This window comes from Mauremys reevesii, linkage group 27, assembly GCF_016161935.1.
Source record: "Mauremys reevesii isolate NIE-2019 linkage group 27, ASM1616193v1, whole genome shotgun sequence".
In the NCBI taxonomy this organism is placed as follows: domain Eukaryota; kingdom Metazoa; phylum Chordata; order Testudines; family Geoemydidae; genus Mauremys; species Mauremys reevesii.
The window spans coordinates 3,544,932-3,571,993 of NC_052649.1; the positions used below are offsets into that span (position 1 = coordinate 3,544,932).

At 50.1% G+C, this 27,062-nt stretch overlaps 1 long non-coding RNA gene across 2 annotated transcripts; it reads right to left on the reverse strand.

The window, feature by feature from the left end:
• Positions 1-1,324: 1,324 nt before the first annotated feature.
• Positions 1,325-9,354, reverse strand: LOC120392269. 2 transcript variants are annotated; one of them, XR_005591631.1, is made up of 4 exons: positions 9,230-9,353; positions 8,499-8,591; positions 7,163-7,296; positions 1,325-1,708 (listed from the first exon to the last, which is right to left on the reverse strand). It is a non-coding gene; the product is annotated as an uncharacterized LOC120392269 (long non-coding RNA). The 2 variants fall into 2 exon arrangements; XR_005591632.1 differs by lacking the exons at positions 7,163-7,296; positions 8,499-8,591 and having other exon boundaries at positions 9,230-9,354.
• Positions 9,355-27,062: the final 17,708 nt, after the last annotated feature.

The following is a 27,062-nucleotide window of genomic DNA, read 5'->3' on the forward strand; positions in this document are numbered from 1 at the left end:
TCACGTGACACTGTTACAGAAATGTAACAACCACAGGGTGAGTGGTAGGTCAAGTCCTGGGGGAAGCATGGAGTAAAGGAGAGATAGAAGTGAGCAATCGAAGCGGGAATAAGGTCCCATTAATGCTGCAATAACATGATGATCAGGTAAAGTGCTTGGCTACTATGCTGATGAGGGCATTCTAAGAACCTGAACAGAATAGAATAGGTCTAGGGTGACCAGATGTTAAGGGGAAAATGTCGGGGCGTTTTTATTTATTTAATACTCACCAGTCTGAGAGTTCGGTGGCAATTCAGCAGAGAGCTCTTCAGTCGCGGATGGTCTTCGGCGGTATTTCAGTGGGGGGTAATAAACCTTGCTGCCAAAGACAGAAGCACCCGCCACCGAAATACCGCCGAAGACCGTCCGCGACTGGAGGACTCTCCGCCGAACTGCCGCCGAAGACCAGGAAACAAAATTTCAGGACAAATGGTGTCCCAACCGTACTCTGGTCGGGATGCGGGACAAACGCCTCAAAATCGGGACGTCTGGTCACCCTAGAATAGGTCTATCTCCAGTGCTAGCAGTATAGATAGGAATAAACCATGTTCTAACAGTGCTCCTGGATTCTGTTTCAGCGTTGGACTTCTGGAGTGACAAGTTCAAGGATACGGTCTGATCCCATATGCACCTATCTCGTGTTCCTGTATTGCAGCCAGCTGCTCAATCTCAAATTCATTCATGGTGCTTGATGAGACCTTACTTACTATTATGTGGAATGAGAGAGATTCTGCAGTTGGGCTGCCTCGGGCATCAGTGTTGGGAGTTCTCCTCTATCCTCTCTAAAGAGAGATGTTTTCAGATGACATCAAGCAGCTGTTAAGTGTGATGGAGTCACCAAAGGCTTCGAAAGAATTCAGGCAAAGTGAGTGACTGGCTAACCAAGCAAGGCAAAATATAAGTGCCAAATATGTCACAATGAGGAGAACTCATTTGGGTTTCCCTTGTATGCTGTGGAGTTCTACAAGAGCCAGTACATCCTTGGGAGAAGATCTACGGAAGATGCTTACAAGTTCAGAGTTTGCTCAATGTGCAATGGCTGCGAAAGGCAAATAGGAACAGGTTGCATTACAATGGGATATAAAATAGAAAATATTATAGTGTCCTAGGTAGATTCATGTCCAGAAACCTACATCTCATTCTGTTTATCTTAAAGTAGCTACTGCATCCAGTTCTGGAGACACTGAAACAGCCATTGCAGCCCATTCGGGTCACCCTGAAACAGCCATTTCGTCCTATTCACGTCACCCTTAATGAGAACATTGCTAAACTAAAAAAAGTTCAGAGAGAGGCAACTAACTTAGTCAGTGGTTTGGCAGGAGGCCTGATTAGAGAGCAAGTTTATTTGTTTTGCAATTAGCAATGTTCTGAGATTTTGAGATTTCAGTAAAAATGCTTCATTAGCCGTGCAGTGACTTTAGAGATTCCTTAGGGCTTCTCAGTGGGCAGCGTGCTGAGTGCTGTGATGCCTTTATGGGGGGCTCTTCCTCCTCCCTTGATGTTGGTGCTGAAGGCTTTAAAGTCTTTATGGTGTGAATGCTACGGCCCACTGTCCTGCAGGATCTCAGTGAGGAGTTTCACTGTCACACCCTCCTTCAGAGCCTGGTTAAAGCAGCAGGGGCAGGATACATGGGCTATGAGGCCATGTCTTCAGACTCCGCTGGGACCCCTGAGACATGAGGAAAGCAAACAAACCATTATACATTACTGCCTACAATAGTATGGAACCAATCTGCGACGGCTAGCTGCAAATATCTCCAACAGGCGGTGACGGGGCACTAGACGGGGAGGGCTCTGCGTTACTACAGAGAATTCTTTCCCTGGTGTCTGGCTGGTGGGTCTTGCCCACATGCCCAGAGTTCAACTGATCGCCGTATTTGGGGTAGGGAAGGAATTTCCCCCTGGGTCAAATTGGCAGAGACCCTGGGTTTTTTTCCCCCTTCCCCTGCAGCATGGGGACGGGTCACTTGCAGGCTTAAACTAGTGCAAATGGTGGATTCTCTGTAATGTGAAGTCTTTAAATCATGATTTGACGACTTTAGCAACTCAGCCAGAGGTAATGGGTGAGGCGAGGTTCTGTGACCTGCAATGTGCAGGAGGCCAGACTAGATGATCATGATGGTCCCTTCTGACCTTACAGCCTATGAGTCTCTGCTACCCAAACCCTGCCCCGTGCTCATTCCGGCCAAAAACAAACATCACAACATAAACGAGCACGTCCACACCTCCCGTATGCACTCACGAGCCACCTTTCCCCCCCACACACACATACACAATGCATGCACTCACAAATGAATAATCTCACAAACAAGCAGCCCAATTCCACCCTCGAGCAATCCCCTGCTGCAGCACCATTTAGGTCACTGGCCAAATTTGGCCCACGGCTTTTACGCATGTAGTTAAGAACATAAGAACAGCCCTACTGGGTCAGACCAAAGGTCCATCTGGCCCAGTGTCCTGTGTGCCGACAGCGGCCAGTGCCAGGTGCCCCAGAGGGAATGAACAGAACAGGGACTCATCAAGTGATGAATCCCCTGTCGCTCATTCCCAGCTTCTGGCAAAGTTGTCCTCCTATGCACATGCAGTACGTATTCATGAATGAATATTTATATGTGCACACGGGATGCATACATAGACAAGCCCGTAAGGCGTGGCGTTGTGTCAAGCATCCGTAACAAAGGCCAAGGAAATTTGCTCAGTTTAGGGTTTGGGGGCACCCGCAGCTGACATCGACTGAGGTCTGGGGCTAACAAAAAAGAGGGGCTCAGAGAGAGGTTCCCCCAAGACCAGCAAGTTTGATCATGAGGGTTTCATTACGAAACTAGTGAAGCACTCCAGTTTTTGTGAAGGGTCTGGATAAAGTTAGTGAGATTCAAAGCAGGATTGGATGTTTGTATGGATTAGAAGAATATCCATGATTAATGCTAACTGCAAGAGTACTGACAGGGAGACCATGTTTCAAGGCTTAAGCCAGTCCCTAGAGAGTAGGGGTTAGGATGAGACCTTTTGGGGGGTTTCCCACATATCATCGCATATCTGCCTACTGCAGGGTTCTTGCACCTTCCTGTAAATCATTTGGTGCTGGCCAATGACCCAGACAGGATCTTGGGTTAGATGGACCAATTCATGCATTGCTTTGTTCCCGATTTCCCAGTTTGGTCCTAGTCTCATGACAAGTTTGGGTCCACATGACTCACTCCTGGCTAAGTTGGACGTAAGAGGAGATATGTAAAGCTGTGCAAAACGGAGCTGCCCATGAGATTTGCTGAAAAATACCCTGGATTGAGTGTCATGGGGTTTGCAAGACTCAAATGGGCGAAACCCTGAAGTTTATACTCGAATGCCAAATGCCCCGTGATTTCATAAGGACTGCATAGGCACGTCCGGATTCGGCCCAGTGTCCAAACATCCCTCAGCCCGCGCCACTTCCCACAGCCCTCATTGGCCTGGGACGGCGAACTGCGGCCAGTGGGAGCCGTGATCGGCCGAACCTGCGGACGCGGCAAGTAAACAAACTGGCCCGGCCCACCGGGAAACTTAACCCTGGCAGGCCACAGGCCAAAGGTTGCCGATCCCTGGTCCAAACAAACACAAATGTGGCATGTGTGAACAAAAAGGGATGCTGGTGCCCACCGTGTAGGCACACAAACCAGCACGGGATTGAAGCAGATGTGCACAAGTGTGTACAAACAAATCTGCACAGACACCGTGGCCTCGATTCGCCAAGATATTTAGGTGCCTATTGGCATCATGAAATCAATAGGAGTTAGGCACCTGAATATCTTGGAGGATGGGAGCAGTCAGCCCACAAGCTTATGAGTCAAGGATGGGGATGCAATCACCTGCTGGGGTGTGTCCTAAAGGTCTGATCTGACACATTTATCCTGGTAAAAGGGTCTGTTAGAGGCTCAGCATCTTCAACTTCACTGCTACCAATGGGGGTTTATGGAGCTCAGCACCTCACAGGAACAGACCCTAGGGGCCTGCTAAGTTTTATATGCAAACAGTTCTGCTTTTAAGAATCAGGATTTCTTACCACAGGCCCTGATTCTGCAAACCAACTGGGCACATGCTGAAGTTAAAAAGGACCCAAAGAAACTCCCTTCGGCCAGGCCAGGACACTACAGGAAAAGGGGCGGAGGAACGAGGGGGTGTTAGTGGGGGAAAGGCAAGGAAGTGGGGTGGGGAAATCAAAACCCTGAAACATTTTGACCCAAACAACAACTGTCTGTTAAAAAAAAAACTGTTTTGGTCAAAAAACCATTTTTCATCCAAAAAAAAGCATTCATGAAAAAAATTGCAGCCAGCCGTACGTTGTTCATTATTCTTCAAAATCACAATGGCAGCATTTTACACCATCTTGGCAGAATGGTGCAGGACCATGGAGAATCCAACCACCTTCATTTCAGGATTCGGTTCCAGCCTACTCACAGAAGGCCTGATTCCCGACAGCGCTTGGGTGCACGGTGGGAGCGGAGCAATTTAGGAAAATCGAGCTACCGGTATCCCACGGGGAGCTGCTATCAGGAAGGGGCGTTCTCAAAATCCAGCTCGAATTGTGGGTGCCGAGCCCTTGGAAGTCTGCCCCTAAACTCTTAGAAAATCTCACTCCATGTCTCCCAGGTGTTCTCGTTATTTGCGGGTCACCATCTCAAAGGCACCCATTTCTAACACCCTCGTTCACCCTTTCCTGTTCCCTTCAAGGCCGCAGCTGGGAAAACTTTCTCCGAGGCCCAACAGCTCGGCTGAAACCTGAGCCGTGGCCACTGTCAGTGACTGATTGATTCCGGGTCGAATGTGCCCTTTTGAAAGTCTTCTGGTTTTAAAAGCATTAAGGCTCCCTGGCTAATAAACCTGGGGATTTGCTGAAGTGGCTTGAGGTCTCGTGTTCTCTGGAACCCATTTCCATGGCATGAATCACCCAGTGGAATGAACTCAATTAGTTCAGACAGTAGGCAGAAGATAAATCAGGGTCCCATTAGGAAACACTGAGGCTAATTGATGGCGTTGGCTGTCTCCCTTCTCTCCCCCACGTGAAATTCACTTCAGAGACGGAGCAGGAATCAGGAGCTGTGTCTCCTTTATCACTCCCTTTTCGGAGAGACACATCACCGGGCCGTCAGCTCGGTCGCCAGCCTTGACTTTTAACAAGTGAACTGGAGCTGCCAGCATTTTGCACAGACAGATAACGGGGGTAACAGGGATGGAAAAATACAGGGGAGACTGGAGTGTTTTTATATTTGAAGATTAGCAAGGAAAAAATTGCGAGCATTCCAAGAAACCCAGATCTCCCCTTCCTTTAAACAAGACAGATCCCTCCCAGCAACCCACTCTGCTCTCTCAGCCTTGAAATGTCTCAGGCAACCCCACAAGAGCACCTCCTACAGGGACCAGACGCTTCTGCTTTCCACACGCACACTGTCATAGACGCTCCGCTTTAACAGGGCTTTCAATGCACCTCGTTCTGTTGAAAGCAACTCCTGCTGGTAGCAGAGAGGAACCGACCGCCACCTTTCACACACATCCCTATGGGCTCCTCACTAGCCCCCAGTCTGATGAGAACTCAGTAAGGAAGATCTGCTTCAGATCACAATAAGAACATAAGAACGGCACTACTGGGTCAGACCAAAGGTCCATCTAGCCCAGTGTCCTGTCATCTGACAGTGGCCAATGCCAGGTGCTTCAAAGGGAATGAACAGAACAGGTTCCATCAAGTGATCCATCCCCTGTCACCCATTCCCAGCTTCTGGCAAACAGAGGCTAGGGACACCATTCCTGCTCATCCGGGCTAATAGCCATTGATGGACCTATCCTCCATGAATTTATCTAGTTCTTTTTTGAACCCTGTCATGGTCTTGGCCTTCACAACATCCTCGGGCAAGGAGTTCCACAGGTTGACTGTGCGTTGTGTGAAGAAATACTTCCTAAAGAAGAAATACTTCCACAATAAGGGACTGATCTTGCAATCCAAGTATTGCCAACCCCAAATGTTCCAAAAATCATGTCAGACTCACCAAATATCATGAGATTAGCTTTAAAAGCATGAGACTATGTACAAACAATAGATTTGGTGTTCTCTGTATTTGCCTTCTGCTTTTTGAGCCTTTAGGGTGCCCTCGGGTCACATTTTGAAGCTTTTGCCACAGCCACGAGGGCTAAAAACTTAATTTTTCTTTAAGAATGAAGGCTGAAATAATCACATATCCACTTGACTCCAGGAGCTGGGGCTTTAAAGAAAACAATAATTATCATGAGACTCATGATATTTGTAACGTTGCAATCCTTGTGTACCCCAGAACTCCCATTCCGTTAAAGTTCTGGGCGTGCAAACTCACCTCTATGAAGAAGGCCAGCAAAACACTTAGGTACCACTTAACTCCTGGGGCCAGAATTTTCTAAAGAGCTCAGAACGTTGGGTGAATCTTTAGGTGCTGAGTGTTTTTGAAAATCTGGCCCTTGTTTGGGTGTCTAAGTGGGAGCTGAAGTCTTTTGAAAATGAAGGGCCAGTTCAGAGTGCGGAGCCCTTAAAAATTTCTACCTCGGCTCTTTCGAAAATTTGACTAGCGCCGGAAAATAACGTCGACATTCGTTTTTGTCTTGAATTGGGATGAAGAGTCGAAACATCAAAAAAAGTTTTGCAAACCGGAACGTTCCAAAATGTTTCAATTCAAGAATGTCGAAACAAACCATTTGAACATTTTCGATTGAAACAGTTTGATCTGTTTTTAATGGAAACTAAATGCCGACTGCCACCAAAATGTCTCATTTTCAATGGACACGTCAGCTGAAAATGACACTGGAAGTTGACATTCGTTTGAAAGGCAGTGCTTCGGTTCAAAATGCAGCTTTGGAAAAGTGAGAAATACCATTGGCACTGACATTTCCCCACAGTTAATTTAGAGGAAACCACAATTTTTCATCAAAAAAAATAGCAGCCGGCTCTATGCAAGCTTTTAGCATGACAATTGTGGTGCATGGAGCCCTATAAATCTTAAATGCATTGGCTTCTGCTGGTGAAACCCCACTACTGAGTGTGTGTTAATAGGCTCCCACTCTGTGCCCAATCTACAGAGATATGTGTCTGTTATAGAACCAGCTAAACAGGCTTCTTTCTTTAGCTCACCCTCTTCAGCTCTGGAGGTTCCCCAGTTCAGTCACCGGTATTCGGCCAAACTGGTGGCTGTTCCTCTGTTCCTCTGCACAGGGGTGGATTTCACCCTAGGACCTTCTTCGGAAAAGACATCTAATAGAAGTAAGCTATTCAGGTAAAAAGGGTATTTTGTTTGCAGTTTGTATAATAAAAAAATACTTTTTTAAACATTAGTCTCCAGAAAAATCTAATTACAGAGACATTTTGCCCCTTCCCTGGTATTGACTCAGGAATAGCCTCATGTTATGGGTTTGAGTCTCCTCCGGAAACTGACTGCAGGCATAGCTGGGGAATGATTTCTCCAATATGAGACAAGGAAGGAAATGTTCTTCATGCTGAGGCTGCCAAGAAAGTTTCTGGGCTGGAATTCTCCCAAGAGCAGCCTCTATTGCCAGAACTTCAGCAGTTCCCTGTGGTATATATAACTATGTGACTGAGACAGCTCTATTTCTTTGTACTGTGCTCTTCCAGCTCTGTGGACTATGCTGGCTGCAGAGATCAGCAGCCATTTTGTGTCTGGTTCAGTGCAGACAGTTAGAGAGGAGGAACAAACACTGTGCTCTCTTTTTGGAGACTTTACTTTTGTTCTTTCTTGTTTCTTTGCTCTCCTTGACTAAATTAAGTTTATCGGGCTGAAAAGTATCTGTTAGCTGCATGGACTGGGAAATGGAAGATTTCCTGCTTCTGATCCAGCAGGGAAACAGCCTTTCCCATTGTTATTTCATTTCTTTATCCAGTCACAACCGGCAGGTGAAAAATGATGCACAAAAATTGAACTTTCTTTGAACCTCAAAGGTTCAGATCAGATTTGGAAGAAGATCTGTGCTGGGGGGGGGGGTGAGAAGGGGCACACTGACTCACTGGTTCCCATGCATGGCATGTGGTCCCTTGACTCTTGTCACAAACACCCAGGTTAATTCTTCTGTACAGAAAAGTTAACCTTAGCTAAATGACTGCTGCACGTTCCAATTTTCATAAACCTCCTGGGCTTTCCTTTCCTTTGGCTGATTTCACTGAGCCATCCAGGCCTTGGAAAGATTTTAATGATCATCCCTTCGGGGGCCCCACCGGTCAATATTTAACATTAGGCACATGGCGGGGAAGGTGTCAGCGGCAGCTGCTGGGGTCTCAGCTCACTGTGCCATATTTCCTGGTTGTCAGAGCACTCGGAGAAGACTTTATAGGGAGAGACGGGGTAGTAATAATGCGTTGGAGGGAGGGAGAGAGAGAGGAAGTAAACGCTCCAGGACAGAGGAGCATTTATTCATAGAAGGAACAAAGAGGGGAAGGAGGAGGGGGTTATATATACCTCCTCCTCTGCTGACAGCCCCATCATCATCATTTAGTATTGCGATCACACGAAGAGCCCCAGTCACGGACCAGGACCCTGCAGTGCAAGGTGCTGTACAAACACAGAATGAAGAGATGTTTCCTGTCCCCCCCCAGCATCCCCTCTTTCCCTCCTACTCTCTATCCTCTCCCCCCACTGCCACCTCCTCTCCCATCCCTTTCTACCCCAATCGCCTCTCTTACCCCTCAGATCTTTAAATGTGTCTCTGACTTTAAAACTCTCCCCAGGTGGAGTTTGAGTTGCATCTTGGGGGTGGGGGGAGGCTAACAGAAGGAGTATTCACCCCGTGCCCTATCCCCAGCCCTAGGGTGCTAAGTGATAGGTGTAGTAGTGCTTGAACTCTTCCTGGCAAGCGTGAGTGTCCCATCCTCACTTGAGAACAATTCCGTCTCCACGGCCCGTTCATCGTCTCTCTATGGTACCTATCTGGCCCCCATCACCACAGCCTTTGAGCACCTCACCATCATTAACATATTTCCTCTCACAACACCCTTGTGAGGCAGAGCCATGCTATCACCCCGCAGCACAACTGAGGCACAGAGAGGCTAAGGGACTTGCCTAAGGTCACATGGGAGGTCTGTGGCAGAGCAGGGAAGTAAACCCAGCCCCCCAGAGCTGCATGCTAGTGTGCAAACCATTGGACCATGCGTCCCCTCTAGCCTCCTTCGCTGATCCTGGCAAGCACTTACCTGTGCCTGCACCTCAGCAGGATACCAAAGAGTGATCTCACCAGGATACCAAAGCTCAGTTTGTTAATGTCTCCAAGCAAGGTGCCCACATGCTACAGAGATGAGCACCATGCAAGAACCTAGACACATACCCAGAGGCCCTTCTACAAGCACCTCCTTCAGATGATTGATTGAAGAGGCCTGGGCTAGGAGCAGCTGGCATAGGAGTTAGAATAATGGCTACAGGAGATGTGGGTCGCTGCCCATAAGCCATTGCCATGTTGGGTGAGTCTGTAAGGAGCAACACCTGGAGCTACAATATAAAACAGGTGATAATAATTAGGGCTGTAACCGACTGTGCTGCTCAGGGATTAAGTTAATTGTAGGAAGCCAGGCTGACAGAGAGTAAATGTTTCAGACAGCAGGAGGAGAAGGTACAACCGTTAATCTCTCGGATTCTGCTGCCACGTCACCTCCATGGGCCCGATTCTCCCTGGCCCTGAACCAGGGGGATTATTCACACCAGTGCAGGTGGAGTGCAAAATGCTACTCAAGCAGAATGGGATCAATTTACTCCCACTTTGCAATGGCTCAAATGACTATGCAAGGTGCAGGGCAACTGAGAATCAGCCCCTCGGTGCTGATGCCCAGGGGAAGCGAGGAACCTGCATTCATACAGCCCTCAGCCATAACGGCAAGTGCACTGATCTCTCGCTGTCTGGGTGATTTACAGAGGCAAAGAACTTAAAGCACTTTGCAAAGGACGCTACATATTATTTTCCCACACACAGAGAAAGTGAGGCACAGCTAGATGAAGTGACATACCCAAGGCCACAAAGAGAGCTCAGTGGCAGAGTTGGGACTAGCCCTCGGGAATCCTGATTCCCCGTCCCCTGCTCTGAGCACTAGATCCTCCTGCCCAGGGGAAGTGAGTGTGCAAACACAGAGCAAGCAAGAGTTGAATGTATCAGGAGAGACCGGTGGTAGGGACACCAATTTTGACGTGAAGAGAGAGGTACAGCTGTTTCTCTTGGAATTGATAGTGAGATGTGTCTTCTTCTGGGGGGCGCTAGGAAGCTCAGAGAAAATGGCAAGGGAGGGAGTCAGGAAAGATCTCTCTCTATATATATATATATTCTATCTTAGGGGTTCTAAGCCTTGGGGCCATGGCTCCAGAGGTGGTGCAAATAGATGTCAGGAGGTCATAATGGAATGGAAAAGGCTGAGAACCCCCGTTTTCTACCCTGGATTATTTTGACTCGGGAGTCGGCCACAGCACTGCTATGTATTATTAATATCGCCTCGCAGCCTCGGTGTTCCCACACCCAGTCAGAGACAGTTCCTGCCACAGAGTTTGCAGTCTCACCAGCCCAGACAGATAAAGGGTTGGGAAAGAGAAACAGAGGCAAAGTAACTCCCCTGAGGTCACGCAGCAGGTCAGCTGCAGAGCTGAGAAGGGACTACAACTTCTGATTCTGGTGCTCCCCCCAGCCCCAAGTCGTGCACCAAATATTTGAGGGCAGTATGGATGTGCTGCTGTCCTGAGGCCTTGGGCGGGGGGAGGCTATGCTAACATTTGAGGAGCCCTACTGGGATAGTTCCCCCTGCAAAGGCCTCATCACTCCCCCCCTACCCCAGCCCACCGGCAGCTGCAGCCAGGAGATGCCAGGATGCGTTAGCGCTCCGGGAGTGACCTCTGCTCAGCTCGCCAACAGCTCAGGCGTGAAGCATGTTCCCCTGCCAGGCCAGCAGCCGATGGCCAGGTGCACCCTTCGAGAGGTGGATGCCTCTTGGCCGCAGCGCCTTCTGGGTGGGTTTTCTTCCTCGGCTAGCGCCTCTCCTGCCAAGCGAGCACTGAGTGGGTGCTCCAAGGGGGAGCTGAGCTCATCTTTCCTCACCTCCAACTCCAGCTGTTTATAGATGCGAGGGGGTTGGGATTGTTTGGGACTCATCCCGGGCACCCGCTTTCCTTCTCCGCGCATTCTCTAGCTGCTCCGGCACGAAGGGCTGGGTCCACTGAGATTGCTGCAGGGGGAGAGTCTCTCCCCGTTGCCCCCCGCCCCATGAACTGTAACCACTAAACAGGCCCCTGAGCCATTCAAATTCCACAGAAAGATGAGGAACGCTCCCAAGTTGCTCTTGCCACACAACGCTGAATGGTAGCTGTCCACTGCGAAAAGCCGCCGCACAGGTGCCCCTGCCGAGCTGGGAATCGCTTCAAAGACACAAGTCTCTGACACCTGAGCTAGAGGAAAACTCCCTCCGCAGGTATTATAGTAGGTGCCTTATCCTTTGTTTGTGCACCAGCCACTAGAGGGCAACATGATTTCTCTTCCTCTCTCTCTCCATTAAAGCTTGCAAGGGGTTAGCGATGCATGAAGGATGGTTTTGTGGTCTTCTTAGCGTATGCGCAGCATGCCTCAGGTGACACGATCAGGATTCATCTCCAAATTTGGTCCGCTGGCTGGTTCATTGTGGTTAAAGCTGTGAACTAGCGTTTAGTCCAGTTGGACTCTGCTCCTTCTAACAAACTCTTTTGGCAAATCGCTTTACCTTGTACTGCCTCAGTTCCCCATCTGTAAAATGGCCTCCCTCACAGGCCTGCTGCGAGGATAAATTCATTTATGGCTGGGAGGTGCCCAGATACAGTGGTGATGGGAGCCATAGTTGTAGCCACATGGATTATCAGCGGGCCCAGTTGTGCCTTGAGGGATAACGCCTACTGAAGTCAAGTTTCCATTGTCACACGGGAATATTGAAAGACCCCTGCCCCCAGCTTGCCTTTTCACTGACATTTTTAAAGAAATCTATAACACATTTCCATCCATATGAGGCTTTTGTAAATCCCATTCTCTCTCCCAACCCAACTCCCTGGCCTGCATGTTGGGATGGAGCGCTTCTCTTCTCCATGGGATTGGCTGTGTAGAAAGAATCTGGCCAGATGGCACAATGGGTGAGTCATCTGCCTCCAGGTAAATATTATATAAGACCGGGGGAGGAGGGGGGGGAAGTGTGTCCCTTCTCTCAATGCTCCTTTGCGTTCAGCCCAAGGTTTTCTGGATCTTCTGAAATGTTAAGATTCCTCTTTATGTTCCTATGAAATGTTGCCAATGGTATCACCTAATCCATACAATCAAAACATACCTTTGTGTTGCTTAATCTTCCCCAAACTGCTGAAGAGGCCTCCCTGCGTTTGGAAAATGTATCTCCAGTGCTGATTACAAAACCTCTCAATGTCTGTCCTCTTCCCTGAGGCATGGGAGCCAGCTATTCCTCTGATGTTCCCACGTCTGTATTATCGTGGGCCTGATTCCCAGGGCTTGCGGCCATACATAAATGGCACCAGTTTAACTTAAAAAAAAAATCAGTTTATAAACCTGTTTAGCTAACTAGTGCAAATCCCTGTGTGGCCGCTCCTATATCAGTTTAGAACTGGTCACATTAGCTTCAGTTCTATTTAGATTCTTATACTGCTCTCATCAGTGTATTCTGAGTTGTATTGATATTATTTGTGCTGCCCCGGAGCCCTAGTCATGCTTGAGCACCTTGCAGCTGTGCGTTAAGGGACGTGACTAGCATTGATCACATATGGGTCAGTCGCTCTGTCACCCTCTCCCTTGGAGGAGAATTGTGTGGGCGGTAGAGGGTTTTGTTGGGGCAGGAGCTGACTCCCTGCCGGCATGCCCCCTTGGGTCTCTCCTCAGCTGGTATCGCCTGCAGACACCAGCTCTAGCCCTGCAGTGGTCTGCCACTTCTCGCGACTCACCCCCTTCCGGGCAGGTCTCTTAGAGTCCCCCTTTCCGGGGTAACGGAGAGTCCAATGAACAAAAGCCTTGCCACAGGTCTTTGGCCTCCAGCTTTGGGTCCTGTGGTCCTTACACCTTTCAAAAGTCCTTATTATCCCCTTATAGCAGAGACCCCATGCCGCCCGTCCCAGGGGCTGGGAAGGGAACCCAGGTCCACCCTCTTCTTTGAGTTCTAGCCAGTAGGAAGCAGGCAAGTCCTGTCGATTCAGACCCACTCCCAGCTGCCTCCCTGGGCTTCTTCCTCCCTCACCCCAATGCCACACACACACAAAGCCTCTTCCCGGGCCCTCTGCGTCCTCCTCAGGCTCCGCCAAGTTCATTCTTCTTTCAGGGCTGGGACAACAAACTCAAACCTCCCCTGCCCTCCTCAGGCGTGAGTCTGCCTCCCTCTCACGTTTCCCCTTTGCTCTGCTCCTCATTCAAATGCCCCACTGGGCTGCCTCCCTGGCGCTCCAGAGTCATGCCCTGGAGTCAGGGCTCACCGCCTGAAGCTTGTACTTCCCCATCTCTCTCCTGGCCTCTTGCCAGAGTTCCCTGCTCCAGAGAGGGTTCCCTGAGCGTCCCCGTTCACCTTGCTGGTCTCTCTACTGTCATGAAACGGACTGTGGTTTTTCTTCTCTCCCTGCAGCCCCCTGCCTACTCTAGGGTTCCTCTCACCCAGCCCCTTCCTCAGCTAGGACTCCTCTTTACTTGGGCCTGGCCCACCCTCAAGATAAATTATATAATAAATAAATAGAGATATCTTATCTCCTAGAACTGGAAAGGACCTTGGGGTCATTGAGTCCAGCCCCCTGCCTTCACTAGCAAGACCAAGTATGATTTTTTGCCCCAGATCCCTAAGTGGCCCCCTCAGGGACTGAATTCACAACCCTGGGTTTAGTAGGCCAATGCTCAAACCACAGAGCTCTCCAGCTTCCCTTCTCCTTTCCAGCACCAGAGCGAGGGATACGCCCTGTGACAGGAGGGGGTTTGGAGGCAGGGGATCGTCCAGGCTGCTCTGTGTTTCCATTGGAGAAGGCCAGTTGGAGAAATGCACCAGGCACATGGAGTGGAAGGTGGAGAGGTTTATGAGGGTGCGTAGCTCCTAGAGTTCACTCCAGTCTTGGACGAGTCCCGAGAAGGCTTCATCTCCTGCTCAGACCAGCTTTACCCTAACAGTAGAAAGTTGCCTTAGGCCTGCGGAGTGGAGTGGCTGATGCTGCTCCTCAGCCCAGGATTCAGCGTCGTGTGTGGCTGGTCTCAACCCAAAAGTAGGGTGACCAGATGTCCCGATTTTATAGGGACAGTCACGATTTTTGGATCTTTTTCTTATATAGGCTCCTATTACCCCCCACCCCATCCCGATTTTTCACATTTGCTGTCTGGTCACCCTAACCCAAAAGAAACGTAGTTGAGGTCAGTTTAGTTTGCGTGGGTAACGTAAAACAGTTGAATGCTAAGCCCAGATAATAGAACTACTTGCAGGTTTAATCCGGTTTCCGACTGGCCACACACAAAGATGTGTGCAGTGCTGGTGTAGCTGTGTTGGTCTCAGATACAAGAGACAAGGTGCATGAGGTAATATAATTTTTCAGAGCAACGTCTTTTGTTGAAAGCAACGAGAGAATTTTCCCGTCGACCTAGCACTGTCTACACAGGGGGTTAGGCTGGTTTAAGTGCATTGATCAGGGTGTGGCTTTTTCACACCTTCTGAGCAACATTGTTACATTTCTCAGGCCTCAGGGTGTCACAGCAGGTGGAACAGATTAGCAAGCAGAAAGAGTTAATACATGTTGCAGGAAACCATTGCAAACCAAGTGGGAAATTAACTCCTCAGCGGTCACGGGGCAAAGGAGAGCGAGTGGGTTACAGAGTGTTGTAATGACACAAAACCAGTCTCTCTATTGAGCCCGTGATTTCTGGTGTCTAGCAGTGGCCAGGTCTACACTACAAACTTACAATCCACTCCCCTGAGCAATGCAGTTAGACCGACTTAACCCCCCAGTGTAGACAGTGTTATGTCAATGGGAGGCAGAAGCGGCGCCAGAGTTTTTGCCGCCCTAGGCAGCAGCGCTCATCCTCTGAGCATTTGGCCGCAGGGGGTCCTTCCACTCCGCATCTTTGAGGCACTTCAGCGGCGGGTCCTTCACTTGTTCTGCGACCCACCGCCGAATTTCCGCCGAAGACCCAGAGCGGAAGGACCCCCCACCACCGAATTTCCACCGAAGACCCAGAGCGGAAGGACCCCCCACCGCCGAAGTTCAGCCGAAGACCCAGAGCGGAAGGACCCACCACCACCGAATTTCCGCCGAAGACCCAGAGCGGAAGGATCCCCCACTGCCGAATTTCTGCCGAGGGTGGCAAAATGCCACCCCGCAAATCCTGCTGCCCTAGGCAACTGCCTGAGGTCACCTAGTGGAAGCGCCAGCCCTGATGGGAGGGCTTCTCTCATCCACATAGCTACAGCAGCTGTGCCACTGCAGCATTTTAAATGTAGATCTGGCCAGAGCTATAAATTTAAGGGTCCAGGCTTTTCTTGTGAAGGATTTGTGCAGATTTCCTTTGAGGACCGGGACGGAGAGTTCCCCACCAGCCCCCATTAGAATCTACAGTAGGAATAAAGTCTTGAAAGTCCATGGCCCATTTTTCTGTGGACAACTGCTCTACCAAACCAGCCTCTTACGACTAAACAGCTGCCCAGCTGGCCCTTGCTGCTTTTGAGGTCGCAAGCAAAGCCCATAAACCCGAGCATGCCTGGACCCAGGGGAACAGTCCGAGGAGAGTCAATAAAACAGAAAACCTTGGGAAAAAAAGACACATTCAAAAGAGCCCAAATACAAACATGTGCCGAAACAAGAGACGGCCGATTCGCACACCCAGAGCACCGGGGACGGGCCTCTCTGTCATGGCCAATTAGAATTTGCTCCCCAGATAGAGTTTCAGAGTTGTGTGTGTTTCAGGAAAATCTGCTTCCAAGAGCGAGTTTCCCAAAGATATTAAGGGCTGGGAGGAATCTGGTGGAAAAAGCAGCAGCTTTCGTTCCCGCCTCTCTGGAATGTGTCTCGCCTGCCCAGTTACTGTTCGAGGGTAGGAAGATTCTGTAAAACCTCTAGGAAGAGACGGGCGCCTCCCCTTCCCTGGCCCGACAGCAGCCTAAGGGCTGACACAAGCTCCCTCTCCCCTGCTAACCCAGACCCCCTCAGGGACTGAATCTGGGCCCAAGAGGGTGTAAATCAGCAGCACTTCATTCCCATCAATGAGCCAGAGCCCCAGCGGGTGAACACCAGCTCCCCTTTGAAACCTGTGGAGCCCAGCTGAGGATGTGACCCTCTGTTCAAGCCCTTCCCTTGACCGAGTCTGTGCTGAGCTCCGGAGTTTTGCTATGCCTAGGGGCCCCCTTCAAAGGCTGAGAGAAACTAGAATTGACACAGGGATGGGGGGGGCTGAGGGGGGCAAGGGCTGGGTTCAAATCTGGATCTGAGTGAAAACAGAAACAAAGGCAGTAAAAGAGAGTCCGTCTCTAGCTGTCTCCATAAAGCCCCGCGTGCCTCCACAGGGCTGTATAAAGGAATGAAGAACATTGACGCTCGGGTCTGCAGAGGAAAGCAGGCTCCGGCGTGGCGTGTCCCATGAAGCCAGGCTGGGGAGTCAGAGTAGCAGCAACCAAGATCAGGGCGCTCTTGTGTTCGGGGCTGCACGTAGGCACGGAAGGGACCTCGAGAGAGCTTCTAATCCAGTCATTCTCAGTGAGCAGGTTTCGGGGGTCCGCCAATTAGGGCCAGCATTAGACTCACTGGGGCCCTCGGCAGAGAACCAAAGTCCTGCTGCATGGGGCTGAAGCCCGGGGCCCTGAGCCTGCCACTCAGGGCTGAAGCCGAAGCCTGAGCAATGTAGCTTTGAGGGGGGACCCTGTGGCAGGGGGCCCCAGGCAATTGCCCTGCTTGCTAACACCAGCCCTGGCTTTTACACGCAGAAAACCAGTTGTGGCACAGCTGGGCCGTGGAGTTTTTATAGCGTGTGTGTGGGGGGGCAGGCTAGAAAGAAAAAGGTTGAGAACCCCTGTTCTAATCTAATCCCCAGCACTCAAGGCAGGACTAAGTATTATTCTAGACCAGGGGCAGGCAAACTGTTTGGCCTGAGGGCCCCATCGGGTTTCATAAATTGTATGGAGGGTCGGTTAGGGGAAGGTGTCATGGCCTGGCCCCCACCTCCTATCTGCCCCCCCCTCCGGGACTCCTGCCTCATCCAACCCCCCCTGTTCCCTGACGGCCCCCTCCGGGACCCCTGCCCCATCCACACACCCCTGCTCCCTGTCCCCTGACTGCCCCTGGAACCCCTGCCCCTGACTGCCCCCTGACTGCCCCCTATCGCCCCATCCAACCCTCCCTCCTTCCTGACTGCCCCCCCGGAACCCCTTCCCCCCCAATCACCCCGACCCCTAGCCACACCCCTGCCCCGAACTCCCCTGCCTTCTGTCCAACCCTCCCTGCTCCCTGACTGCGCTGCCTGGAGCCCCGGTGGCTGGCGGCACTACAACTGTGCCACCCGTCTGGAGCCAGGCCACGCCGCCACCGCCACCGCGCAGCACAGAGACCAGGTCAGGCCGGGCTCTGCAGCTGCGCTGCCCCAGGAGCTCACACCCCCGCCACCCAGAGCATTGTGCCGGCGGCAGAGAGAGTGAGCTGAGGCTGCAGGGGAAGGGGGCAGCAGAGGAGGGGCTGGGGGCGAGCCTCCTGGGCCAGGAGTTCAGAGGCCGGGCAGGACGGTCCTGCGGGCAGCCGGATTTTGCCCACCTCTCTTCTAGACCATCCCTGCCAGGGGTTTGTCTAACCTGCTCTTAAAAATCTCCAACGATGGAGATTCCACAACCTCCCTGGGCAACATTCACATGGTGCGAGATAGTCCCTGCCCTGAAGACTTTCCCGTCTAAATAGACAAAGGCTGGCAGAGGACGCAAAGGCAAAGTGACCTAGCCAGGTTGCTTGGCAGACCCAAGAACAGAACCCAGGTCCCCTGATTTCCCAGGACTATAGGGGCTCTGTCCTGCCGCCATAGCAACGCCAAAGCTTGCAAGAGCAGGTTGGCAGCGGCGGGTCAGGCTGGAGGCGGGGCAAGGCCAGGGTAATTGTAATGGGGCACTATTTAGGGGCAGCTCCAGGAGCTGCACTGTGTCCTCATCGGGGTCAAACAGCCTCCTCTCCCTCCCTGAACCAGCCCGCAAATCTGCCCCAGTAACGGCCTGAAAACTCACCAGCCTTGGCACCCCACCGACTCGCCTGCTCTGCCCCCCCGAGGGCAATCCAAAGGTTAGTGCTATTTCCCCCGTTCATCAAAACAGAGACCCGGCCCTGGCGCATGGGCAAGTGGCATTTTGCAAGGCTGCAATCATAACATTTATTAGCAGCAATAAAATCTCCATTCAAGGACCCAAGGGAGCAAACATGCTGCAGCCCAGACTTCCGAGACGTTGGGGTGGGGGTGGAATAAAACCCGCATGGGGGACGTTTTGTCATGCAAACTGTTTTTTTTTGCAGTGGGGGGGGGAGGTGTGTGTGCAGATCCTACCAGGGCAAAAATTCCCTCCAATCTTCAGCTTTTATTATTTACTTCACTGCTTTCATTTAAACCATTTTGCTGTCTATATAAAGATGCCAGCGCAGACACTAGAGAGTCATCCCCCTCCCCAAAATCTCTCCCCTCCCACCCACCCCCCTTTTACAGCCTTTCATGCTGCAGCACAACCCAGCCATTGTGTGTGAAGCTGACAGAGGCCCAGCGGTATCTGGGAGCCTTTATGTGCCGAAGACCAGCTGCTCACCAAGGCATCAAGACAGCTCAAGTGTGGCAGAGCTCAAGCTCTGTCTTGTCCTGCTTAAAAGCCCATCCATGCAGGAAACATCCCGGACATTCAAACCAACTGCTGGAGGGGGTCACTTCCAGGCCCCCACCAGCATCCTGCTGGAAGTGAGAAGGTCAACGCTGCAGGGGGTCCCGCAGGACTGACACAGCAGGGCGAGTGGGAAGCCGCTGCTCATAGCCTGAGCCATTTAAAAAGCAAAGGAAAGAGTATCTTTCTTCCCATCCTCTCTCTGCCACAGCCCCCGAGAGCATGTTGTCAATTAGTCACACTGCACTGTCCACTAGGGCTCTGCCCTGTAGCGTCAGCCAAGCATAATAACCCGCTCACGATCCACGTGCCCTCCACTGCCGGGGCACTACGGACCCACCTGGGTGAGAGAGAGCAACAGCTAGCGAAATGCCCACTCATGACTCTTCAAGTTTGCCCAGTTAGGGACCATCAGCCAAAGCACTTCTGCTGATTTCAAGTCACCGGTAGAGAGGGGGGACGCTCTGCCTGCAATGGGCCACCATGCTAACGATGGGCGAAAGGAACTGTATCTCCAAACACGGGAACAATAATCAAACAAAGGTGAGGCCCTGCTCCGAACCCTAGGCAGACTAGAAATCTGAGAACAGGATTTCTCCATTGATTTACTGCACTTCCTGCTTTCTGTCCAGCCAGAAACACTTTTCCCTCTCAAAGTGTTTTTATAAACATTAATAAATTAGGGCTCGCAGCCCCTCCGGCTCCCAGTTTCATGCTCCAACCTCTATGCAACATCACAAGAACAGTCTTGGCTGTGGAATTCAAACTGGAAACTGGAAGTGAAAAGGCCAAAGGAAAAACAATGTGCTTGAAAAAGCTGAACCACATTTTTCTTATCCTTCCAAGAGTTTGTTTTGAGTTTGGGGTGCAGGTTCCTTTGGTGGGGAGCATTATCCATAAGTTTGCTTTTTCCTAAGTAAATCCATCATTACTAATTCAGTGGTGCCTGGGGCCCTGATCTGGATTGAGGCCCGATTGTGCTAGGTGCTGTACAGAGACACAGCAAAACAATCCGTGCCCCCAGGAGCTCAATAGACTAGACAGGCAAAGTCTGAGGGGGGGGGGGAAGTACAATTATCCCCATTTTACAGCTGGGGAAACTGAGGCCCAGCTGCTAAGGCTCAGAATTTCATAGGAGTGTAGCACGTTCGGAGTGGAGCAGTGTTGAGAATCTGGCCATAAAATGCACAGTGGGTGCTGAGCACTGTGAAAACCTGAGCTGTAACGAGGTGCCTAAGGGTGTGTCTACACTGGAATAAAAGACCCACGGCACAGCTGCGGCTGGCCTAGAAATTGCTGTGTAGTCCTGGGGCCCTCCCGCCTCAGGGGGTCCCGAAGCTCAGCCCAAGCCCAGATGTCGACACAGCAATTTGACAGCCCGAGTCAGCAGAGCTGGGCCAGCCACAGGTGTTTAACTGCTGTGTAGAGGCACCCTACCAGGGAGCTGAATTCTTTTGAAAACGATGGGTACCGAATACCTAAAAACCCTGCCCCTACTGCTGGGCTCTTCACAGAGGCGCTTAGCCGCCCCAGTCCAGCCAAGGCCCTGGGAACAGCCGGCGTTCCACCCTTTGGAAAATCAGGCTCCAAGTGACCAAGCCCTGGTCACACAGGGAGATGGCGGTAGAGTCAGGATTTGAACCCAGGGTTCCCAGCTCAGTCCAGAGCCTAAACCATCCTTTATATACAGAGCCTATAGAACGGGAAATCTCTGTAGTGATGCAGAAGAGCTTTCGCTTCAGTCATACACCCCTGCCTGCCAGCAGAGCTGGCTTTAGGAAGTGCGGGGACCGATTCGAATCGTTTCGACAGGGCCCCGGCAGGGATGACTCACCCGGTGGCGCTCCGGGTCTTCTGCAGCACTGAAGGACCCGCCACCGAAATGCCACCAAAGACCTGGAGCAAGTGAAGGACCCGCCACCGAAGACCCAGAGTGCCGCCAGGTGAGTAAAAATTAAAACGGCACCTAAGTTAGGCACTCTTCCTTAGGGCATGAGGCCCTCTTAGGCTCTGGCGTGGGGCCCAATTCGGGGGAATTGGCCTAAAGCCGGCCCTGCCTGCCAGCCCCCCCGCTGCTATTTTTATTAATAATCCAGTAGGATCCCTTCCTCACTTGACTAAGAGAGATGTGGTGACGCATTCCACAGGCATGCTCCAACCTGGTGTAACCCAAAAGGGCAAAAGTGTGTTAATGAACATCAGGCCCCGCATCTCGGCTCGTGCTAGTGGAGACGAAAGGTTACAGCTTGCGTTGGGTCACCGGAGGCACATAAAGAGAAATGAGCATGAAAACAGAAAAACGTGGCGAAGTCCTGATGGGACGGACACTATGTTCGTAGCATGGAAAAGGAAAGAGATTCATTCCACCTCCCGCTAACACTGCCCTGGCGATAAATAGCTCCATGCGGCAGGTCGTCAACCCCCCTGCACTGCAAGAGATGGAACCATGCGTATGGGTCAAACCATGGCATAGGCTTTCCAGATGCTGCTGTGGTGTTTCTCGTATACTGGACGATAGATTCTGAGGCCTGAGGGGACCACTGTGAACATCTCATCTGGCCTCCTGTGTTACTCAGGCCAGAGAACTTCCCCAGAATAATTCTTAAAGCAGATCTCTTAGAAAGATATCCAACCTTGATTTAAGAATTGCTAGTGATGGAGAATCCATCACGAAGCTTGGTAAATTGTTCCAGTGGTTAATTACCCTGCCTGTTAAAAATATACACCTTATTTCCAGTCTGAATCTGTCTTAAGTTTAACTTCTAGCCATTGGATCATGTTCTACCTTTCTCTGCTAGACTGATGAGCCCATTATAAATATTTGTTTCACATGTAAATACTTCATGACTAGTCAAGTCACCCCTTAACCATCTCCATGTTTAGCTAAATAGATTGGGCTCCTTGAGTCTATCACTGTCAGGAAGGTTTTCTGATCCTTTAATCATTCTTGTCGCTCTTCCCTTTCCAGTTTTCCAACATCCTTCCTGAATTGATGACACCAGAACTGGGGACACAGGATTCCAGCAGCAGTGCCAAGCAGAGGTAAAATTACCTCTCTGCTTCTACTCAAAATTCCCCTGTTCATTCATCCAAGGATCACATTAGCTCTTTTGGCCACAGCATTGCACTGGGAGCTCATGCTCAGTTGATTTAATTAACCACCATGACCTCAAAACACTGTGCAAATTTGGGCTGATTTCATCAAATTGCTTTGGTCAGGCGGGGAAAAATCAGAAAAAAATGTTCCATTTTGACATTTGCTAAACGAAACACTTCCATGTCTAATGCAAAACAGCTTTTCATTCTTAAATGTATTCTTAAAAATACTTAAACGTTAAAAATGTTCACCATTGAAATGTTTCATTTGGGGTCAAATGAAACATTTACTTTGAGCCCAAACTAATTTGTCTTCAACTTTCTGATATGCTGAACATACCAAAAAAAAATTGTTGGGTTGACCTGAAACAATTTTTTATAATCCATTATTTCCCCAGCTCTAGTTCTACATAAAGGGATATCCAAACTTGCTTCTGGATCAAGATTCCTGTGAATTAGAGTTTATCCCTCTTTCTCTACTGCTCTCCCAGTGGTGCAGTAGATAAGAAGAAACACCTGTGCGTTGCTTTCCGTGAACAGTCCAGCCAGCACTTGATTGGACCATGTTAATGAAAAGGGAATTCTTAAGGATGAATTTTCTCCAGTGTAAACTAGGTTGAATAGTGTCCCAGGGAATTGACCCAGTGCAGGGGTGGCATGTGGCTGGCAAAGGCTTCTCTATGCCAACCTTCCTCCCATGCAGCCCGGCCACAGACGACAAGAGGGAGGTGGGATGAGGAATGGCTGGAGCACGCTGTGTATTCTGGGCCCCTGCACAGAATCTGGGCCCTCTGCACCCAACCTTTGGGGTTGTTTAAAATTCAGCTCTGAATTTTTCATCCTCAGCTGCTCTCTTGCTAATCAGGGCTGGTATGTTCCACGTCCTCCCTCCGTAACAGACCTGGAAAAGCACTTTAAATGAACGATCAGCCTTTGGGGAAAGGGGAGAGCAGAGGTCTTGCAATCAGTCAACTTCGCTGGCAGGGACCACAAGGCCCAATTGAATTAAATTATTTAAGGGCTTGTCCCATAGCTCAGGGAGAGGAAGAGAGGGCAGAGCCTTAGGAACACAAAGCCCCAAGTTAGATATTGTAGGAGGCGGCTGTGTGAGGCAGTCAAAGAACCCGGGGCAATTTTGGTGATATGTTGGGGCTATCAAAAGGTCTCTTGGGATGCATATCCAAGCCCAGTGCAGACATCAGCTGTTTGGTGGCCTTAAAGTGATGGGATGCGACACCCCACTTAGTTTCTCCCGTTATAATTATTTGTATTGCTATAGCGCTTAGGAGCCCTAATCAGTGTGCTGGGCACCTTAACAAACACAACACAAAGTCCCTGCCCCAAATATCTTACAATCCAAGACAAGAGACCACAGATGGATGCAGACGGCCAGAGTATAAGGAAACAATGAGACAAGATTGGTCAGCAGGACGGGCAGCGGTCTCAGCTCACCAGTGGCCTAGCTGTTGTCAATTTTTTTGTAGGCCTCACGTCACAGGAGAGTTTTAAGGAAGGCTCTGAAGGAAGATAACGAGGTTGTTTTGCACACGTTTACGGTTACGGGGAGCGCCTCCCAAGCCCGAGGGGGCAGCATAGCAAAGGGGCTTGTTTGAAGAAGGAACAAGTGAGCGATGGAGGCTGGGATCATGGGCTGGTCGGAGGCGGGACTAGACATCTTGATAGCAAGAGAGACGATGGTGGGCCTTGAACATGAAGACAAACCACCTTAGTTCTCAAGATGTTCTCCTGAACTGGAGGTTTGGTGGATGTGGAGAAATGGAACGGCCTGGGTATTAGTGCACACAGAGGTTCCATACTTATGGGGGCGGGGGGCGGGGAGGAAAGAACGGCTAAGAACTTCAAAAGGTCAGAGGGACACAATGCTGGATGAATAAATAGAGAAGGTGGAAGGGAGGAGAAGAAAGCCGAGGTTCCCCAAAGCCTGAAGTGCTTGGTTCAGGGTTTTTGGTCTGGCCCCATCTCCATCACAGCAGAGCTTAGATAACTTCCCTAGAGCCCAAGGGTACAACGTGACCCTTTCTTATTCCACCCCTTCACCCCCCAGTGTAGGAGAACGGTGGATGGAGCACCCCAGAAGTGCTGCACATCAACAGAAAGCAGGGAGCTGATTTCACCCCAAGCCCTTCTGAAGGGGTTCAGCAAATCAGACTGAGGTTAAGCTTGACCTCCCCCGTCAGAGCCTTAAAATTCCACCCTTAAATGTCTGCCCCACAAAATAAAGCTACGGGCCCACTGAGCATGTGACTGGATGTTCATTTTCTGTTTGCAGCCCTCGCCACTCGGCCACCCCTGTTATTTCTCCAGCCACATGCTCTTGTTTTTTGGAGATGGAATAGTACAGGAAATGAGCCATTTACATTTTCTCTGTTAAGTCTCAATCTCTCTCTGTGTGCCCCACATTCTGCTCTCTGTATCCAAGACTGTTTCAAGTGGCCCAGTTCATTGTCAGCGTTAGGAAACTTGCACCAGATCGACTGAACTTTATTGGAGAAAACCAAGTCTCCAGATGCGTAAACCATACCAGGAGGGGTCAGTCAGAGATGGCGGGGGAGGAGAGGGAGGGAACTGATTTTAACCATGAGTCCTGGGTTCCTACTCTGTTCCTCGTGCTTTTCTAGGTTGCGACTGGCAACTCCCTCAGCATCCAGGACTCTGAGATTATGTTCAAAGCAGCAGATTTCCTCAAACAAAGGAGTTGGGATAAGAAAGATGACCTGGGATTTTTTTTGTATTTAAGTCTGCTGCATTGCTAAAATCAGGAGACCGAAGTCCTCTCCTTTCCCAAGAGGGGTAGTGTAGTCTAGTGGAGAGAGGGTTAACTTTCAAATTCTGACCTGGATGCAGCCATATCCCTTCAATGTGTTTGGCCTACGCTGGCAGAAAACTCATCAGAACAGCTGATCATGTCAGCTCTCTGCCATCTGACCTGGAGGAAATCCCATGGGATCAGGCGATATCATGAGATGCCTCCAAGAGGGGGTGAGAGTGCGTGAGGGCAGCTTGCAAGTATCTTGGCACCCTTTGCACCCAAATCCTAGCGCTGGTCCTTGTCTCCACTAGTCAAGCCTTAGACCTGGTGCAATATCAAATCCAGAATCTCAATTTAACTGGGATTGCACCTCAGCCCCTTCTGTCCAGCTGTAGCTTGAATGACTTGTGCCTGAACTCTGGATCCACCCTCCAAGCCTCTCTCCACACTCTGACCTTCACACCCCCTGGGTATGTGAATCATGTTTTGTCAGGAACTGTGGGAAGAAAGTTGAGGGTCTCTCTTAGAATTTATCCAAGAAACTCAAAGGAAAAATAGTTACTTAACTGACTCTAGCCCATGTAATGAGAGCTGCCAGCCACACTGACCTTTAGAATCCCAGAGGGAGCCAGAGAATCAGAGCATCTTCTCTCCCAGATTTGCACTTTGGGTCCGAGTGAGTGAAGGTGAGATTCAGGTCTTGTCTGTTGTATGGCCAGGGGAGCATGGTCCTGATAGCTAAAAGAGGAGCTTTACCTTGGCGCAAAAGAACAATTAAAACAAGGAGCAACTGAGAAGAGGTTGGTGTTTCCAAACCTCTGTTGTTTTAGAATTGGGCTTGGAAAAGAAAGAAGTGTTTTCCTCATCCCAGATTTCTTTGCTGTCTCTACAGTGTAATGCAGGAGAGGTCGCCTGAAGCACTGGCAGCAATCTAATATTTTCTCCTTCCAGAATTCCTCAGATCTCTGCACAAGGATTAATTAATTCAGTGTTACAACACTGCTGCAAGCAAGGGAAGGTAAATCACTGCACGTGGGGAAACTGAGTCAGAGATTTGACCGAGGTTGGAGGGACAGAGCGGGAAAGAATCTGGAAGTCCTCACGGTAGAGAATATTTCCCCTTGCGGAGGGAGGGCCGGAACCCAGACTTACAGTGCAATGCTATAAGCCCTCAGGCCCCATTCCCATCCTGGGGTGGGGGGGAAGTGCTTTACAAAGAAGAGTAGTGTCATTAGCCCCACTTTACAGATGGGGACACAGAGGCACAGAGCATTGAAATGACTTGCCCAAGGTCACCCAACAAGCCAGTGGCAGAACCAGGAAAAGAAGCAGATCTCCTGAGTCCCACCCCTGCACGCTATCCACTAGGCCACCAAAGCAAGCCCTTTTAAGTGGGGACCATCTAGATAGAAAATTATTACTCACACCCATTCTCCTGGCACTGCCTGCCCCATAACGTGATCAATGAAGACTTGGCCAGTGAATCTGGGAGAAATATCACGCAAAGGAAGAAAGTGTGTTTCTCTCTGAAAAGCCCAGGAATTGATCAGAATCCAAGCTGGTTAACATTTTTGTCATAAAAAGTTGTTTAATCAAAACAGGGTGTGTCCCCCTCCCCTTCGCCCCCGTTTAACTTTCTGTTAAAAAAATTCAACCTTATCAACATTTCCCACGACCTTTTTCACTGACACTTTTGTCAAAATTGGCTTTAAAATGACTGACTTTTTTTATACCCAGCAAATCCACATTTTCTTCCTGAAAACAGAGATGCCGGCAAATGAAAAAAAAATTGCAAAAACAATTTGGGTGACAACAGGTCCCCTGCAAAATGGAAACAACTTGGATATTTTGAAATTGGTGTCCTGGTTTTTTGATCAGATCTAGGTAAAATTAATAATGTGCCTGATCAATAAATATGCTCTCTCTCTGGCTGCTTCCCTTGCAAATTGATCTCACACTCCTTGCAAAGGCTGCGCCTAGTCCTTGAGTCTGGAGTGTGTAAAGATTAAGGTTTGAAAACCAATGGGTCTGCTTCTGCCTCCGGAACAGTCAGATGAGCACATGGAAATGTCATGGCTGCCTTTCGCCTGCAACGGAAGGAGCCCTCAGCTTTCTCCACCCTTCCTGCCCTCCTCATTAGTTCTCCCATTAGCCTGGCAGATTGTTCAATTAGCAGCAGTTTGAAAACTGAGCTCCCTCCCTAATGCGGAGCCCACTGAGGAAGGAGGCTGCCATGAACTGTTCTAATCACACTGTAATAAATCCTGCGCAGGGCCAGCTGCCAGTTCACGGATGGTGATAGCTCCACCACATGTA